This window comes from Capra hircus, chromosome 3 (genome assembly GCF_001704415.2).
Source record: "Capra hircus breed San Clemente chromosome 3, ASM170441v1, whole genome shotgun sequence".
Lineage (NCBI taxonomy): Eukaryota > Metazoa > Chordata > Mammalia > Artiodactyla > Bovidae > Capra > Capra hircus.
In genome coordinates this window covers 99217280-99236807 of record NC_030810.1, presented here as the reverse complement: position 1 = coordinate 99236807, position 19528 = coordinate 99217280, and the positions used below count along the sequence as shown (strand labels likewise).

The following is a 19528-nucleotide window of genomic DNA, read 5'->3' as shown; positions in this document are numbered from 1 at the left end:
GCTTCAGTTACACATATACACATATATTATTTTTGAAATTATTTTCCATTAAAGGTTATTACAAGATATTGACTATAGTTCCCTGTGTGTGTGCCTGCACTCACTCACTCAGTCATGTCCGACTCTTTGTGACCTTGGACTGTAGCCCGCCAGACTCCTCTGTCCATGGGATTCTCCAGGCAAGAATACTGGAGTGGGTTGCCATGCCCTCTTCAGAGGATCTTCCTGACACAGGAATCTAACCCATAGCTCCCATGTCTCCTGCATTGCATGTAGGTGCTTTACCCACTGAGCCACCTGGGAAGCCCATAGTTCCTTGTGCTATACAGTAAAATCTCTGTGGCTTGTTGTGTATCCTTTTTTTAAATTAGAAATTCAGCATTCTGTTCATACGAAGTCAAAAAAATGGAATCAAAATGTCATAAATTTTTAAAATATTTATTTTTGGCTGTGCCAGGTCTTTGTTGCTGTAGGGGCTTTCTCTAATTGCGTTGAGCAGGGGCTCCTCTCTAGTTGCAGTGTGTGGGCTTCTCATTGTGGTGGCTACTCTTGTTGTGGAGCACAGGCTCCAGTGGACAGGCTCAATAGTTGTGGCTCACAGGCTTAGTTGCTCCATGGAATGTGGGATCCTCCAGGACCAGGGATCAAACACAGGTCCTGTTGTCCATTGGCAGGCAGATTCGTAATCACTGGACCACCAGCTAAGCCCCACAAATACATCACTTATGTTCAGAGTAGTTTTCATAGAAAGCCAGTCATTTGTGTTGATATAAAGCTATTGACCTGTGGTTGTCTTCTCAGACAGAGCATAGTAAACATCAAGACCATGGGTCTATGGTGGTTGGTGGTGACCTACAGCACTCCTGTGCAGTGGGATTTAGTGACATAGAAGCTGAGGCTTAAAGAGAGGCACAAACAAGCAAGACAGAAAGTCATCCCCTGACCTCTGCTTACTTCCTACATACCAATTCCTCCCTGGCTTTGGAAGCCTGAGAGTAGGGCAGCTTCCCTGAAATACTATCTCTTTAGTTGCCTAGCTTTTCCAGGTTAGTGGCCTATACGTTTGCCCACTGCCTCCTCCATAAGTGCCCTACCCAAGCCCCTTGCCACCCTCCTTCTAGACTCTAGTACTGGTATGTGAGATGTCCCAAATTGCATATGACTTCAACCCTTTTAAATGCATTTTGACTTATTTTATGGCTTAGTGTATAGTTTCTCCCTGAGAATGTTCTCAGTGTACTTGAGAGAAACTGTAGTCTGCTCTTGTTGGGTGAAATGTCTACAGATGCCTGTAAGGTCTTATTGTTTAAATCTTATTTATCTTCTGCCTAGTTGTTCTATCCATTACTGAAAGTATAGAACTGAAATCTCCAATAATTATTGTTGAATTGTCTATTTCTCCCTTTGGTTCTGTCAGTTTTTCTTCATGTATTTTGAGACTCTGTTAGATGCATTGTGTTTAAAATGATTTTATCTTCCTGATGGATTAACCCGTTTATCATTATAAAATGTCACTCTTTATCTCTGGTAACATTGTATTGTTGTAAAATCTCCTGACTATTTTTTCTGGTGTTAGTATAGCTTCTCCAGCTTCCTTATGGTTGCTATTTGCATAATTATGTTATGTTACCTGGCAAAAGGTACTCTGCAGATGTAATAAATTTGACCTCAAAATGGGGAGACTATCCAGGTGGACTAACCTAATCACAGGAACCCTTTAAATCTGGGTCAAGAGGTCAGAAGACTAGATAGGGAGCCAGAGAGAGTTCAAGTTGTCAGCAATTCAGTGAGTCTTTATGGGCTTCGAAGGTGGATGGAGCCAGAGGCAAAGAAACACACTCCTCAGTACTACAGCTCCATAATTATTGCTACCCATATATCCTGACAACTTACAACTGCATTTATTGCGTGTGCTGTACAAATTCAGGATTCCCACTATTTCTGACCATCCTTCTGCTTTGTCCTTGCACGTTACTATAGCTGTCTGAACTGGGGGACACTATTGACAGGTTTTGCTCAGTCTCTTCTCTCACACGTATGTGGCTCTCTGACTCTGTTGTAGGCAGGGTGCTGAGCTCAGGCTCCTGGTGTTACTGGAAGCTCCGATTCATCTAGACTCTGAAAGTCACTTATCTGGAAAGCCAGAGCACCCTCCTCAGACTTCCTATCACAAGAGATCAGTACATTAGTACACTGCCCTTCCCCAACCCAAGGCCATGGTCTCTAACATCTTTACCACTTTTTGGTGTATATGACCCACCCTTCTTAGAAAATCACTTATTCCATCCCTACAGCACTGGGGACACTACCAGGTGACCAGTCTGAGGGCCAGCTTGCAAATTAGGGTGAAACAATGACCTGAGGATGCTTTGCCTAGATCACCAGAGGTGTAGGTGAATATGCCAAGGAGGTTACTTCTGAAGGTTCCACACTGCAGAAACACAGCAGAGTTGATGTTCCACCATGGAAGACACAACCTGGAGGACTGGTTGTTATACCTCAGGCCAAACACTAATCCCTCCAGGATCACAACCTGATCCCCAAGGCTGCCAAGCTACTGTTTAGACAAACTCTTTAATATCTTTTATTCCAAAATCACTGCTGGGTTCTCCACCATTTCTTCAGTTGATAGCAGCATTGCTTCTGGCTGCTAGATCTCTGCACAGAACAGACTTACCTGTGCCATAACCAATATAGCAGAGACAGTAAAAATGGTGACTCTTCTAATCTTGAATGCACAATAAAGATTCCCACACATGCTCTGCAGAGGCAGAAAATGAACTGTGGCAGAGTGAATAGCAACCATACACCTAGGTCAGGAGTCAAAACTGGGTGTGTGTGCTCAGTTGGTAAATCCTGTCCGACTCTTTGTGACCCCATGGACTGTAGCCCTCTAGCTCCTTTATCCATGTAATTTTCCAGGCAAGAATACTGGAGCAGATTGCCATTTCCTCCTCCTGGGGATCTTCCAGACTTTCATATCTCCTGCATTGGCAGGAGGATTCTTAACCTGCCAGGAGTAACCTACCTGGGAAGCGTGGTTCAAATGAAACCACACTGAGTGAATGACTCACACTAACCGCAGTGAGTGACACTGCCACTGAGTCACCAATGTTCTAAATTCAAGGTTGGTTGGAAAGCTCAGAACACTCCCAATAGGTCAGCTTCTGCAACCACTACATCTGACCTGGGGGACAGCACAGACACCAACTGAACTGAGAGCCCTTCAGGTTTGGAACATGGTCTGGAAAGAACCAAGTGGAAGAGAACTGCAACTAGGACACAATTCCTCCTCAAGGCTACAAATTTCCAGCTGGGTTCTGGAGTCCACAACAGTTCCTGTGCAAAGGTCTGCATGCTCCAATGGCACGTCTGAGAACTGACTAAGAATTTCCCAAGACTAAACTGGGTAACATTTCCTCCAGCGAGTTTGCCTGGAGGGATCTTTAGTAGCCCTCATCCATCTTCTGGAGAACTCAGCTGAATGAATTCAGAAGTCTGAATTTCAGGCACATCAGAGGACTGCTGCTGGTCAGTTACTCCTCTGATTAGTGTGGTTGCAGATACTTTCAAGACCTTGATACTTGAAAAGGAAACATCAGAGTGGTGCAAATCTTTGGAATTCTGTCTTCAAAATAAGTGAGGCAGGAGAGGAGGCCCCTGAAGTGAGATCTGGATTCCCAAACATCACTACGGACGGACGGGAAAGGGGACTGCCTTAATGAAAAACACTTCCAAGGAAGGCCCCAGGGCTCCAAACGAAATTCCGAAATTCCAGATCTTTCCCCTGAAACCTGTGGCAAGGGTGTTTTCCCACCTTAGCTGGTGTTCTGTTTGCTCAGGCCAAACACACTTCTCTTTGACGCCAGTCTTTCATACCACACTTCCAACTTGTCAGAAAAGCGTATTCTTCAATTGTGCACTTTGATGCACACAATCTTTTTCGTGTGTGATTTAGGCCCTCAACTCTCCTGATAAAGGCGTGGAGACTGATTCAACTCACGACGGTCGCTCCGTCAAGACTTTAGAGTTTGAGACCTTTAAGCTCGGTCCTGGTTTTGGGCCATGCTTAGATCCATGGGCGAAAATCGACCTCTCCTGGGCCAGTCCTCGAGGGCCGGGGTCGGGATCGGGAGCTCCACACTCCGGTGGCGCAGATGGAGAAGCTTCCGGCGGCGGCGGCGTGGATTCAATTTGCCCAGAGCCCACGAGGCGCAAGTGCGCGGTGCGACTCCGTGGTTCTCCCGCGCCCACTGCCCGCCTGGTTCTAACACCGCGGGTAGTAACTGAAAAACGGTCTTGAAGAAACAGAGGGAGAGGTGGAAATAGATTAAGAGAAAATAAGAAATCCTCGGTGATTTCTTCATCTAAAGACACCCTGAAGATGCAGTTGGCGTCCGCAAGGACTCGGTCTTCCCTGCGCTGGTGAAGATGAGTGGAGTTCCCAACAGCAGCTGGAGCCAAAGCAGACAACCTGGGCCCGGCTACCAGGCAGTAAGCAGCCCCTCTTCCTCCCCAGAATGACAGCACTTGAACGTCTGTCTCTCCCTCGGCTTTTGAAGGATTCCCAGGACGCAACAGATAGGATTCTTTTCATTGCCCTTATTAAGGTCGGTAGTGGCTGGTGGCTAGATGGCACAGCATCTTTTGTTTGCTGCTATGGCAGGCAACCTTTTTCATTCACATCTCTCTCCTCTCACTTCTGACCCTTCCTGTGACTGCAGCCACCGGGTTCCCGAGGGCAAGAAAAACTGAGAAATGGTGGTTGTGGGGGTCAGCCTCAAGCACACAGATCAGGGGAGAAGGGTAGAGAGGAAATCTGGAAGGGCAGAGAGTATTTAGCCCAAATGTAATGTGAAAAAAAAACTTCCAAAAATGTGCAACTCCTAACGCACGGATCATATGCAAGGAGACGTGTTAAAAATTTTCCAGAAAAAGGTAAAATCATAACTTGTATAGTTATAACAAATGAACATGTGTTAAACAATGTATTTGATTCCTAGGACAGAGGGTAGAATATAGGTGTTAAAATCTGTTCGAAGAGTCAAAATGAAGAAGATAAACTGAACGAAATTTTTGATGAGTGAAACTGAACTTTCAAAAATTCCATAAATTTCACCGCCGGTCGTGATACTTACTGCGTCTTACTAGACATACACACAATACTACATCACAAAGACAACTGGATTTTAAAGGAACCGGTTTCCCGTGGACTGCTAAATGTTCTGTTCTCCGCATTGAACGCCGGTATCTGAAAAAAAGGTGCACAGGCTTCTTTCAGCCGCCTGCCAGACTGATGCTGGGCAGGACCAAGTTCAGGCAGGCAGGGGAGCGCGCCAGGGGGATGGGAGAACAGGCGCTGGAGGCGGACGTCACTTCCCCCAGAGGGCTCCCGCCGGCCGGTTGGCCAGGCCGGACTGCGTGGGAGGAGGGAGGCGGGGACTAGGGCGGGGCGTGGGCTGGAGGGAAGCGCTGGTTCCTGTTGACGTCACGGGTGAGGCGTGTCGTATGTAGATATCTGAGCGCAGGGGCTACTGGTCCATCTTCTGGTACTTAAATACGATATGGTCTCCGGTGGCGTGGAGAGGAGTTTTGCTTTGAAGTGCGTGTATCCGCTGTGTGGAAGGTCCAGGAAGGCTCAGGGATGTGGGGAGTGAAGTGAGCATGTGTGAGGAGTGTAGGGCGTGTGAGGTCGAGGAGCCAAGACATGCATGTATTTGGTAGGAAGTGTGATTATTAAGGTGGTGTTTTCACAGTGATACTAGTCAATTGTACTCCCGATGTGTTGATCCCGATGCGATTTTCCTAAGTGGGGGATTGTGCTATTTGTGGGATTGTACTTGCGATTTCTTTTGGCTTTTCATGCGTGCAAAGACAGATTTCATTGAAAAATGTGTTTTGTGCCTTATTTTTATGTAACAAGATGGTTTGTGCTATTGAGAATGTTTTGTGTATGGAGGCTCCTGAGGTCGCAACTGTAATCAGACTTGTAGAAGAGCAAGGGGGCGTTATGTGACCAGTTTTCTCATCTGACTGTGAGAGACTGCAAGTAAGCCATTTTTCATACTGGTTTTCTGTTTTCTAACTTAGGACGTTATTTCTTGAGTTGTCAGCTGACTTACTTTCACATCTTACCAAGTTGCTCCGTCCTGGCCTAAACTGATTTAGTGGTATCCGATTTTTTGCAACCCTATGAACCATAGCCTGCGAGGCTGGTTTGTCCATGAGATTTCTCAGGCAGGAATACCGGAGTGGGTTGTCATTTCATTCTCCAGAGAATTTTTCTGACCCAGGGGTCAAGTTCGCATCTCTTTAAGTCTCCTGCACTGGTAAGTGGTATTTGTTTGTTTGTTTTTAACGCTAGCGAATTATTGCTAGTGTGTGCGTGCTCAGTCGTGTCCGACTCTTTGCAACCCCATGGACTGTAACTCACCAGGCTCCTGTTTCCATAGGATTTTCCAGTCAAGAATTCTGGAGTGGGCCGCCATTTCCTTTTCCAATCATTTCTAGGGAATTCCCTAAGTACCACCCCACTTATCCTTTGCACCCCAAGCAGCTTCTTCGTATTTCTAGATCCAGTTCTCTCTTCCCCTCGCCTTTTCTCTTAGGCTTTCTCTTACTACCTCCCTAGACAGAAAGCAGCAGTTCTCTTTCCTAAGCTTCCAGTGAGCACCTGACATGCTTCAGTAACTGGCAAATGAGGAAGTTTCCTAAACATCCCTTCTCCTTAAATGGCAATAAGAATTTTACAGGGCTTTTTTTTTTTTTCATTCAAATATAATCTTAGTTTTTTCCCTATCTGAAAATATTGATCTACAGTTTAGAGGAAAACCTCAGGTCCAGTATGGCAGATGTGGCCTATTTTGCCGGTCCCTTCACTCTCAGTTCTGATCCACAAAGCATTTGCAAATAGAAACTACTGGGGCCAAACAGGAAAGACAGGAGCATGGGGGGAAGGACTGTTGCCCCTTCCTGACTACCTCGGGGATGGCATTCATAGATCGGCTCAGTCCCAGAAGCCTCTGAGATCCTAGTGAGTGCTGAGAGTGTGAGTGGAGAGTGGGATGATGCTTAAGGGTAGGTCCAAAGAAATTAATTTAAAAGCACAATATGCAGATGGAGTATCTAGGTCATTGAAGGTAAAAGTTGTACATCCTACTCATCCCCAACAGTGGGAAGTTTCCTTGCTCAAATATGAAATATATGAACCAAGACCAAAGTTAACTTTCAGTGCATTACTGATTAGAAAACAGGTTTTTAGTTTCTAACAGATTTCCTCAGTCAAGGAAATCTGTCCATGCTATTATCCTCTGCACCCCCAATAGATGAGTTTCTGACCAAAAAAAGCCGATCAAGAAATAACACCATGACTAGGGCCTGCTTGGATATTGGTTGAGGTTATTACAATGATGTTAGGGTGGGTTTGTGGTTAGGAGCCCAATCTGGCGGGGGCGGGGGGGGGGGGCGGCGGGCGGGGGGTGTTGGCAGAACTTGCTACTATTTGCCTTCTGTTTGACCTTGGGCAACTCCAATTTGATAGGCCAGTTTTGCAAGTGTGGTTGGGAAGATTCCTGTGGAGAAGGGAATGGCTACCCACTCCAGTATTCTGGCCTGGAGAATTCCATGGTCTGTATGGTCCATGAGGTCACAAAGAGTCAGACATGACTGAGGGACTTTCACTTTTGGACATTTGAATAATTTTTGTATTTGTGAATGTAACATCCTTCACAAACTAAATTCATATTAAAGAATTAAAAGTTTTAAATGAAATTTATAAAATATATGCCCACAAAAGGGGTTTGCTTTTATGCAGCTTTGTTCACGTTAGTCAGTCAGTCAGTGTCCAACTCTTTGCAACCCCATGGACTGTAGCTCGCCAGGCTCCTCTGTTCATGTAATTCTCCAGGCCATTCCCCTCTCCAGGGGATCTTCCTGACCCAGAGATTCAACCTGGGTCTCCTGCAGTGCAGGCAGATTCTTTACCATCTGAGCCACAAGGGAAGCCCTCTAAACCCCTAGTTGAAAACCATTCAAATATCCATCATGAATGGATATAATTGTGATACAGTCATTCAAAGGAATATTACTCTTCTATAAAATGAAATGAATTCCTGATACTTGGCAATAATATGGATTGCTCTCAAAAGCATCATGCTGAGTGATGAACAAGTATATATTCTGTGAATTTTGAGAACTGACAAAACTGGTCCATAGTGACAGGAACTAGATCACTGATTACCTGGGACAGGGAGTGATAGGGAGATTGACTGCAAAGGGGCACAGGAGGACATTCTGGAGTAGTGGGGAAGTTCTTTTTTCTTGAACAGGGTAGTGGTTCCATGGGTACATTGATTTGTCAAAAGTCATCAAACTTGAAATGGATGCATTATTTTCAAATTATGTCTTAAGAAATTAATTTTTTAAAGTAATAAGAATCGTTCCAAGTTTTAATGTCTTAAATTAATTTTTAAAATGTCATTATTTCCCAATTTTATCTTAAGAAATTAATTTTTTTAAGTAATAAGAATCATTCCAAGTCTTAATGTCTTAAATTATGTTTAAATGTCTATTGTTGTTGTTAGCCTTTAGAGGGTTCTTTTTAATTTTTTGCTAACTCTAAAATGTTTAGTCTCTAAAAAGTTAGTTGCTTTTTATACAGCTGTACAAAGTTCTTAATGTTTCTTTGGCAATAGAATATATTGGAATTTTCAGTCAATTCAGTTCAGTCACTCAGTCGTGTCCGACTCTTTGTGACCCCGTGAATCACAGCACGCCAGGCCTCCCTGTCCATCACCAACTCCCAGAGTCTACCCAAACCCATGTCCATTGAGTCGGTGATACCATCCAGCCATCTTATCCTCTGTCGTCCCTTTCTCCTCCTGCCCCCAATCCTTCCCAGCATTAGGGTCTTTTCCAAATGGGATTTTACAACTATATAAAACTGTTACCTTTACCTAAGAAAGAATATTTACTATATGTACATACTTGACTGACAAAATTCTCTACCATCCAGCACCCTAATTAATTGACAAAATAAGCTGCCTCAAAAGGGATATTACAGGATTTCTAAAAAAGAAAGATATTGACAGACTAACCTCCCTCCCGCCACACACACACACAACCTTCTGTAGCTCAAAACACAGTATCATCACAACCCTGCTGTTGTTGTTCAGTTGCTAAGTCATGTCTGACTCTGCAACCCCATGGACTGCATCATGCCAGGCTTCCCTGTCCCTCACTATCTTCCAGAGTTTGCCCAGGTTCATGTCCATTGAATCAGTGATGCTATCTATCCATCTCATCCTCTGCTGATCTCTTCTCCTCTCCTCCTGCCTTCAAACTTTCCCTGCATCAGGGTCTTTTCCAATGAGTCAGTTCTTCACATCAGGTAGCCAAAGTATTGGAGTTTCAGCATCATTCCTTCCAATGAGTATTCAGGGTTGATTTCCTTTAGGATTGACTGGTATAATCTCCATACTGTCCAAGAGACTCTCAAGAGTCTTCGCCAATACCACAGTTTCAAAGCATCAATTTTGCAGTGCTCAGCCTTCTTTATGGTCCAACTCTTATATCTGTACATGACTACTGGAAAGACCATAGCCTTGACTATATGGACCTTTGATGACAAGGTGATATCTTTGCTTTTTAATACACTGTCTAGATTTGTCATAGCATTCCTTCTAAGAAGCAAGCATCTTCTAATTTCATGCTGCAGTCACCATCCACAGTCATTTTGAAGCCTAAGAAGAGAAACTCTCTCTGCTTCCACCTTTTCCCCATCTATTTGCCATAAAGATGTCAAACAGGATGCCATGATCTTAGTTTTGTTTTGTTTTTTTTGTTTTTTTTTTTTGTTTTTTTTTTTTTTAAGAAAGAAAGTGAAGTTGCTCAGTTGTGTCCGACTCTTTGTGACCCCATGGACTATAGCCTACCAGGCTCCTCCCTCCATGGGCTTCTCCAGGCAAGAGTACTGGAGTGGGTTGCCATTTCCTTCTCCAGATCTTAGTTTTTTTATGTTGATTTTTAAGCCAGATCTTTCACTCTCTTTCACCTTCATCAAGAGGCTTTTTAATTTTTCTTCGTTTTCTGCCATTAGAGTGATATCATCTGCATATCTGAGGTTGCTGATATTTCTCCTGGCAGTCTTGATTCCTACTTATAACTCATCCAGCCTGGCACTTTGCATGGTGTACTCTGCATATAAGTTAAATAAACAGGGTGACAATATACTTACTGCCTTTGTATTCCTTTCCCAATTTCGCAGTCCTATTTGCAGGCAACTTGCAGCAACTGCCAAATTCAATTTAGTGATAAGATAGATCCTTTCAGTGATGAAAAAATACTTTCAACTTCCACTGGAGTTCTATACATAAGAAATTACCTAACCTTCTGTTATACCAGATATATTTAATGCTCATGTTTTAAGATGAGCCTCTCCCAACCTCCAAAGGTAACTGCATTGTATCTTTGAAATTAAGCAGAAAAACAAACAAACAACCTAGTGCTAATGACAAATATACAGCAAATTCTTTTCATTCCACTCAAAGACTGAAACCAATTCTTAGGACCAAGAAGAACTAGAAATCCATCTATTTCCGAAGACTTGTTTGTAGACTATGCAGCTACTTTGTTGTATTTCCTATATTCAAAATCTGCAAGCTCCTTGCCTCCATGACCTCCTCTCAATCCACCATGAAATCCTTGAGGAGTGGTGAAGGTTCCACCTCAACCATTACCACAACTTCAGCCACCACAGAAACCTCTCTTTTATGATAAACAATTTGCTTGAAAGTTCAACTATTTCTTAATTTTTGCATTTTTGTTTTTCTTCCATTAAATATATGTACTATTAAGTGGTATATTTTAAAATAGAAATAGAATCTGTAAGAGCTCTATTTTATAAAAGCATATGTAGATGCTTTTCTGTTGATATAAGAAAACAACTCTATCAATATTTACCTACATTAACAAAACTTTTTTTGAATTTAAGAGGTTTCAAAACTTTACATATTTGTTTTTTCTGTAGCATTTGAATTTTATATAATCAGCCCATAAAATTTTTGCAAAAAATATAAATAACTTAAAAATAGATTTGAAGAAAAATACATAAAGATGTTAATAGTAGTTAGTTTCAGGAATTGGGACTATGGATGACTACTTGTTTACTTCTTTATATGTATTTAACATTTTTAAATTTAGACAATGAATGACCTGGAAGTGAAAGAACAGAAGAGCTATGAAAGACGTATGGGGTAAGTGAGAGGAAAAGATAAAGGGGAGAGAAAACCTAGTTCTGGCAGGAATTGTGTTTAAGTTGGAGAATTGGGGGGAACTGCTGTTGGAATGGGTTCACAGGTAGAGCTAGTGGTAAAGAACCTGCCTGTTAATGCAGGAGACATAAGACATATGGATTTGATCCCCAAATTGGGAGAATTCCCTGGAGGACATGGCAACCCACTCCAGTATTCTTGCCTGGAGAATCTCATGGACAGAGGAGCCTGGGGGGCTACAGTCAATAGAGTCACAAGAGCCAGACTCAACTGAAGCGACTTAGCAGGCATGCATGCTGTTGGGATAAGAAAGATGTTTGGGAGGCAAGTGGGTCATGAGAATATTTAGTACAGTTTAATGGCTGTTACATGACTCCTCGTTGTTTTACCAAAAGAAATATTCAGGCTTAAATTTCTGTCAAGCATTTTTACCGCTTGTGTTTCTCTTTGATTGGCAGCATATCTTGTGGAGCCAAGTGGGCTTCAGATCAAATTCCTCCTTTCAGATGCTACGCACTGAATGAGAAATTGGACAAGTTCAGTAAGCTCTCCATGTCTCAGTTTTCTCATATATGAAATGAGGATGGTGATACGATACAAGCCTGTTGAAAGGATTAAATGAGTGCACCCATGTAAAACATGTAGACCATGCCTGGGCACATGGCACTTTGCATGTCATCATTGAGTGTAAGCTCTTACATTTTGGCACAACACTGCATAAAGTCTGGGTGTGGTTTTATTTAAGTTACTGATGGCTTGCAGTGTCTGTGGAGCCTCCAAGAGAAAGTAAAGCAATCCTGTTTGATCAGCAGTAATTGCCTGGGCTGGAAGGATCTGAGTTTATCAGCTAATCTGATCAGCTCAACAAAACAGCAATAATGGTCCAACTCCTTGCTTCAAGAATGCCAAACTTAAAAAAAAAAAAAATCATGGTTTTACACTGAAAAATATTCCCCTACACATGACACAAGACCCAGAATTTTTAAAAAGTGATACATATGACTACATACAAATTTAAATTCAAAATACAAGCAATGAACTTTAGAAAATATCATATATATGTAATACAAAGTTTAATGCTCAAAATTCTCTAAGCCAGGCTTCAGCAATAAGTGAACTGTGAACTTCCAGATGTTCAAGCTGGTTTTAGAAAAGGCAGAGGAACCAGAGATCAAATTGCCAACATCCAGTGGATCATGGAAAAAGCCAGAGAGTTCCAGAAAAACATCTATTTCTGCTTTATTGATTATGCCAAAGCTTTTGACGGTGTGGATCACAATAAACTGTGGAAAATTCTGAAAGAGATGGGAATACCAGACCACCTAACCTGCCTCTTGAGAAATCTGTATGCAGGTCAGGAAGCAACAGTTAGAACAGGACATAGAACAACAGACTGGTTCCAAATAGGAAAAGGAGTACATCAAGGCTGTATACTGTCACCCTGCTTTTTTAATTATATGCAGAGTACATCATGAGAAACGCTGGACTGGAAGAAACACAAGCTGGAATCAAGATTGCTGGGAGAAATATAAATAACCTCAGATATGCAGATGACACCAGCCTTATGGCAGAACGTGAGGAGGAGCTAAAAAGCCTCTTGATGAAAGTGAAAGAGGAGAGCAAAAATGTTGGCTTAAAGCTCAACATTCAGAAAACGAAGATCATGGCATCCAGTCCCATCACTTCATGGGAAGTAGATGGGGAAACAGTGGAAACAGTGTCAGACTTTATTTTTTGGGGCTCCAAAATCACTGCAGATGGTGACTGCAGCCATGAAATTAAAAGACGCTTACTCCTTGGAAGAAAAGTTATGACCAGCCTAGATAGTATATTCAAAAGCAGAGACATTACTTTGCTGACTAAAGGTCTGTCTAGTCAAGGCTATGGTTTTTCTGTGGTCATGTATGGATGTGAGAGTTGGACTGTGAAGAAGGCTGAGCATAGAGGAATTGATGCTTTTGAACTGCGGTGTTGGAGAAGACTCTTGAGAGTCCCTTGGACTGCAAGGAGATCCAACCAGTCCATTCTGAAGGAGATCAACCCTGGGATTTCTTTGGAAGGAATGATGCTAAAGCTGAAACTCCAGTACTTTGGCCACCTCATGCAAAGAGTTGAGTCATTGCAAAAGACTCTGATGCTGGGAGGGATTGGGGGCAGGAGGAGAAGGGGACGACAGAGGATGAGATGGCTGGATGGCATCACGGACTTGATGGATGTGAGTCTCAGTGAACTCCAGGAGATGGTGATGGACAGGGAGGCCTGGCGTGCTGCGATTCATGGGGTTGCAAATAGTCGGACACGACTGAGCGACTGAACTGAACACGACTGAGCAACTGAACTGAACTGAATACAAAGTTACACATGCCCCAAAACAGTAGTCTCCTGATCCCTTCTCATGTTCCTTTTATCCAGGGATAACCCCTTTCACTGACTGTTTGGCTATATAGCTCCTTATCTCTAAATAAATATTGACCTTCCGATTTTCCAGTTTCCCACCCCAGACGCTGCAGACCGGCCTGCAAAGGGGAAAGTGGAATGTGCGTGTTTCCCTGCCCGCCAGTCATCTCCAAGGCAACAGCCAGGACTTCCACTCACCTGCAGACCCACACAGCCCACCTCACCGCTCCACAGGGAACCGCAAAGGGAACTTTGCCAGAACAAGTGCCATGCCAGCAGCTTTGCGATTTCGGGTGAATCGGGTCCTGGGACACTTCAGTAAAGGGTGGGAGCTACTCCTGAGTGAGGCGCTGTGGTCACCCCAACCCAGCGACCGCCCACTCCTCTGCCTTCCAATCCCTTTCTCCCTTCTGGCTCATCCTGTGTTCCCTCCTGATCTCTGCCTTTCCTTGGATCCTTTCACCAGCCTCACACCTTTCTTTTCCTGTCCTACAAAGACAGCTGCGTCATTGAGTCCTTTGTAACCGCTGAAAGTTCCAAATTATGAGAGTGATGCTTCTTAGCACTGCCAAGGGAAAATTTTAACTAGTTAGGCCAGTCCATCACGGGCCTCATCCATGTTTTTCTGCCGAGCAGTAGAGGACACAAGTGTTTCCATCCGGTCATGTCGTGAGACATCTCGGTGGAGCAGAGTCGCGGCAGGACGAAAGGAACCCAGCCCCCCGGCTCCGGAGTCCCAGCGGCTCGTCTCCCCTTCGGCCCGGAGCAGCCTGGCCGGGCGGCCGTGGGTCAGGGACCTGGGGTCTCCTCAGACGCGGGAATCCGCGACGCGCGCTCCTCTTTCGGGCTGAGCTTGGGACCAAAGGACGGGATTTCAATGAGTGAAGGTTCGAATCTTGACTGAACAGTGGCTTTGAGTGTCTAACGGAGACTTAAGAGTGAGAAACTCTGAATAAAATCATAATAAACTGGGACAGGGCCGATAAAAATTCGAAAGAATAGAGAACTTGAATAAGACACAGTTCTTCCCATTCAGGTCTGGAAGCCTCGACCCCAAAGCTGTTGGGATTCCCGGCTGATCAGCGACATCGCAGCCCCTCCACGTCACCGTTTACTCACAGAACAACCTTTCTAATTAAACAGAAAGGTCCCACGAGATGTGAACTCAGATCGTAGGATCCAGAGGTTCCACCATGGAACCTCTTTGGCAGCTACCTTCTCTCCACTGCCAGAGAAAGGGTATCTGCTTCTTCAGCCTCTGTATGTCCCCTTCCTACTCCCAAGACTTGAACACAGTTGACCCGCATAGGTGCACATCCCTTTTGCTTTCTTTCTGCTCCTCTCCTTTGATAGGCTCAGTTCACTCTCACCTCAGAAAATGAGGTAAAATCCACTTCCGGTTTTGTGCCAGGGAAGAGCCCCCTGCTCTCCATCCTGAACCACATATTCTGCCTTGGTTAAGCAGAGTGTCCCATCTTGAGGTAAAATTTCTGCAAATAAGAGTGTTATTTGCCTTTTCCTTGCCTTCACCCTTTTCTCCTTGCTCCAAGAGGGCAGATGGCTGTCAGGGCAGGAGGTGGGATTTCCTGGGTCCCTTAGTTTTCCCATAGTACAGATTACACTCCAAAGCCGCCACCACCACCTCTTATCTGTAACATGTAAAGTGTGTCAGCAGTGAAGCGGGAATGGAGGCAAGAGAACTCTCCTTTTCTTCATACATTTCTGATTTGGGAGGGGTAAGGTTTTCTCACAACAAGTGTGTATTTGTTAGATTTGCAATATAAGTAAAAATAACCATTTATATCAAACACTCAGAGAAACCAGCTATACTCACCTAGAAGTGAAATGAACCTCACTCAGTCTTGTCTTACTTTGTGACCCCATGGACTGGAGCATGCCAGCTTCCTCTGTCCAAGAGATTCTCCAGGCAAGAATACTGGAAGGGGTGGCCATTCCCTTCTCCAGGGGATCTTCCCAACCCAGGGATTTGTCCTGGGTCTCTTGCATTGCAGGCAGATTCTTTACCTGCTGAGCCACTAGGGAAGACCCAAATTCACCTGGGGTGACTGAAGATCAACCGCATGTCGTGGAGGACATGAGGCACAGCTCTAACAAACACTTAGGCACTCAGAGACACTTTGGTCAGGTCAGTGGAGTCAGTTTCTCTCCCATTTCTTAACATATCAAACCCAGAAATTGCAGTTTAAAAAAAGGCATACAAATATCAAGGTACCCAAGAACACTGATTGCTGAATCATAGAGGATGCACATCCAAGTTGTCTTACAGTACAGACAGTATTTATGTACCCAAAATACCACCACATGAAGTATTTGCATGTATAATAGGTATAAATCCTATCAGGGCTCAGAATAATCTTTAGTTCTTCATTGTATCCTAAAACTGTTTGCTCCCTAGTCCAATACGCAGAACAGAAAAAAGTAGCACTAGTTTTTGGCTGGCCAAAAAACAGAAAGATGGCTAGTATTGCCTGCAGATGTATTTTGTTCCAAGACTGGACAGAGAGATTGACTCAAGGAGGAAGGAGGCAAAGGGGAAGCTCTTATTATAAGGAGGAAGTTCACAGCTCCAGAGTGAAAAGATGAAACTTCTTTTTGAAAATCAAGATGTTGAGTGGTAATAAGACAAAGTACTCCTCCAGGAAAATTGAAGAAAGCTCAAGGTTTATGGGCACAGGTACCTGAAATGGACTCTGACTCATATAGGAAGAAAATAAATCCATAGAAAGGATGTTGAGAGATCACAGAATGGCCAGGAAACCTGGAAAACCAGGCTCTCACAAGGGCCAAGGACAGAATCAGGTGAGGTTAGAACTGGGATGGGTAAAGATGTTTGTTCTTCCCATTTCCTCCAGCCTGCACATAAGTCCTGATCTGCAAGCAGAGAACTGGCAATGAAGGGTGGTCCAGCTACATCTGAGCAAACTTCAAGAACACTCACGGAGCAAACTGCAAGAGCAATCACGGGAGCCTTTGGCTTGATTCCGTTTACAGAAATTTCTAGAAGTATCAAGTTAATTTAAGGTAAAATATATAAGGGTAGAGTTTGTCAAAAGATTCTGAGAATAGTGACACAAAATGATTTCACAGCTGATAATATGATTCATCCAGTAGTTTCTAAACCCAGGCACATCTGACAACAAATGCTTTCATTCCTCCCATTTTAAAACAGAAAGAAGGGAGGCACAAGAAATTTTCTTTATTTGTCTAAGGCCACATAAGGACAGAACTATTTTTACAACCCAGAATTTGTGCACCCGAGCACAGATAGTTGGGTCTCTCTTCTCAGAAGTGGGTGTATCAAGATTTCTCAGTTGTAGGGATGGGAAGAAGACCAAGAAGAGAGAAGGCAAGAGAGGGAGGGGGGAAGGGTAGAAGCACAAATTCTTTTATTCTCTCCTTCCTCCCCTCTCCTTAGGCCTCCTTGATTCTTGCCTGCACCAGCCCTTTCCCTCCTTCCCCACTCTGCTACCAGACTGAAGCAATGTTCAGCTCTAAGGATTCCTGCCCAAGCCTCCTGGGAGGTCTCAAAGCCTTCCTCCCAAACCAGACTTCCCAGCTTGGTTTTCGCCCTTTCCCGCTCCCAGGTGGACCTCACAGAATGCAGGCTACCCAGGCTGGAATGCGGGAGCTCCACTCAGCTGGGGCTGCTCCCGGGGCCTTTCCAATGCTCACCCCACTGGATGCTGCAGATTCCAAAAACTGGGATAAAGGCTTTTTAAAAAGAACCATTCACTTCGAAAACTTTTCTGTATTTCCATTCTCAACGCTCTTCATGGGACGAGGGCTAAAGATGACAATGTATTCATCCAAGTCCTAGAGCATCCCAAGTGAGTGCCCGACTCTGTCGCCGGCCTGCGGACACAGAACGACCATCCCCGCGACCTCAGTGCTTAGTCGCTAAGTCCTGTCCGACTCTTTGCCACCCCATGGGCTTAGCCCGCCAGGCTCCTCGTCCATGGGGATTCTTCAGGCAAAAATACTGGAGTGGGTTGCACGCCCTCCTCCAGGGGACAGTCCCAAACCAAGGATTGAACGCGGGTGTGCTCCACTGCAGGCGAATTCTCACCGTCTGAACCCCAGGGAAGCCCACTCTGGTGGAAATCCCCTGGTGGACACGGGAGACCTAAGCACAGCCCTGGAGGCCTATGCCAGGGTGGGCAAACTCTCACTCGTTGGGTGTAGGCGAGGAAGTGGGAAGAGCCATCACGGGAGCCCACCTGTGTTCAGCTGTCCGTGGATCTATTTCGGTTCAAGCCCGCAGGATTGGAGTCCTGGCCCCTGGTATCTCTGGGGGCTCTGGCATCTGTGGTCAGTAGAAGGCACGGAAATGGCACCGTTTCCCTGGGGGCAGGGGTCTTATCCTAGGAAGAAGTGTCCACTCCAAAGACTCCAGGAATGGCCGGTACTGCTGTCTCCGCAGCGCAATCGGTTAGCGCGTTCGGCTGTTAACCGTAAAGGTCGGTGGCTTGAGCCCACCCAGGGACAGTGGGGTGACATTTTAGAGACCACCAAAGAGACTCCTTTTCTCCAGGAGAACACCAGAAAGTGCAGCGGCCAGCCGACATGCAGTGAAAGAGCACAGGAGTCAGGAACAAAGGAGCAGCGGAGAGGGCGGGTCCCGGGGGATTGGAAGCGTTGACCGTTCCTGAGACCCCAGAATGCTGACCGCCTGCGCCATGACGAGGGCCACCGAGGCGCGGGCCCGCGGCGCGGGAGGGGCGGCCTCCACACCGCTGGGCAGCGGAGTCTCCTGGCCTAGACGCACCCACCGTCCCCGCCTCCTGCGGCTTCCGGGAGCTCGGCAATCGGCTGGGGCGACCCCTGAGCTCGGGTGCGGAGTTACGGGTTTGAGGCCTCTACGTTGGGTGCGGGACCCCGAATGCAGCCTATGGGGGCCCGAGGGTCCTCTCTTGAGGGGAGATGAGGAACCCTAAAGCAGGGCTTCAAGGTTCCTGTTTGAGTGTTACAATTTGGTGGTGTGGATGCTGGTGGCAGCATCCGGGATTTCATGGATACAGTGTTAAGTAACGGAGTTGACCCGTTTCCGTAGTGTAGTGGTTATCACGTTCGCCTCACACGCGGAAGGTCCCTGGATCGAAACCGGACGGAAACAGGTTGCTCTCCCCTACCCCCACCACCCAACCGCGGAGATTTGCATTTGCATCGGCAAAGGCGAAAGGCAGGAGGTTAGGCAGCAGGCTCAGCAGCAGGCCGCTGAGGTATTCTGACGATTACACTGCTTTCTGACGATTCTTACACTCATCTTTCTCCTGAAGAAGCGAAATAACCTCTTCTCTACAGTTCCTTGGTGGTCTACTGAATGGCAAGGATTCCGCTCTCTCACCACCGCGGCCAGAGTTCGATTCCCGGTCAGGAAAACTTTCTTTCTTCCAGGGTCTGCACGCACACAAGTCACTCTCTTCCCGCCCAGATCGGAACTATATTTTGCTTAAAGGTCCAGTGCAGAACATTTCTGCACAGAGTTTCTAAATGCCGCTGAGTCCAGGCCTCAGGTTCCTTGACCTCAGGCTGGCTGTTGGAGCTGAGATGCCGTGAACAGCCTGGGCTGGCCAGCTCTGGCCTCCACTTTTTCCTCCTGGCATGGTAAACCCAGAGTTTTACTTAACAGAGTTTCCATTCAAAGAGAAGGGACCAAACCAGTTAACATCATATTCTTTCCTCATGTAAGAGTTATGACATCACTTGATAATAACATGCCGACATCTCAGGATCGTTCCTTTACTTTGGTGTCCCTCTCAAAGCTATCTTCTGTGGGACCTGTCTTCCAAGGACGGGAACAGCTTGGCCGTCCAGAAGAGGGCCCTCTTGGCCCTTCAGGA

The 19528-nt window shown here is 45.3% G+C and overlaps 1 non-coding gene across 1 annotated transcript; it reads left to right on the top strand.

Moving 5' to 3' along the window:
* TRNAV-CAC lies at positions 18729-18801 on the top strand. Its single transcript has one exon. It is a non-coding gene; the product is annotated as a tRNA-Val (tRNA).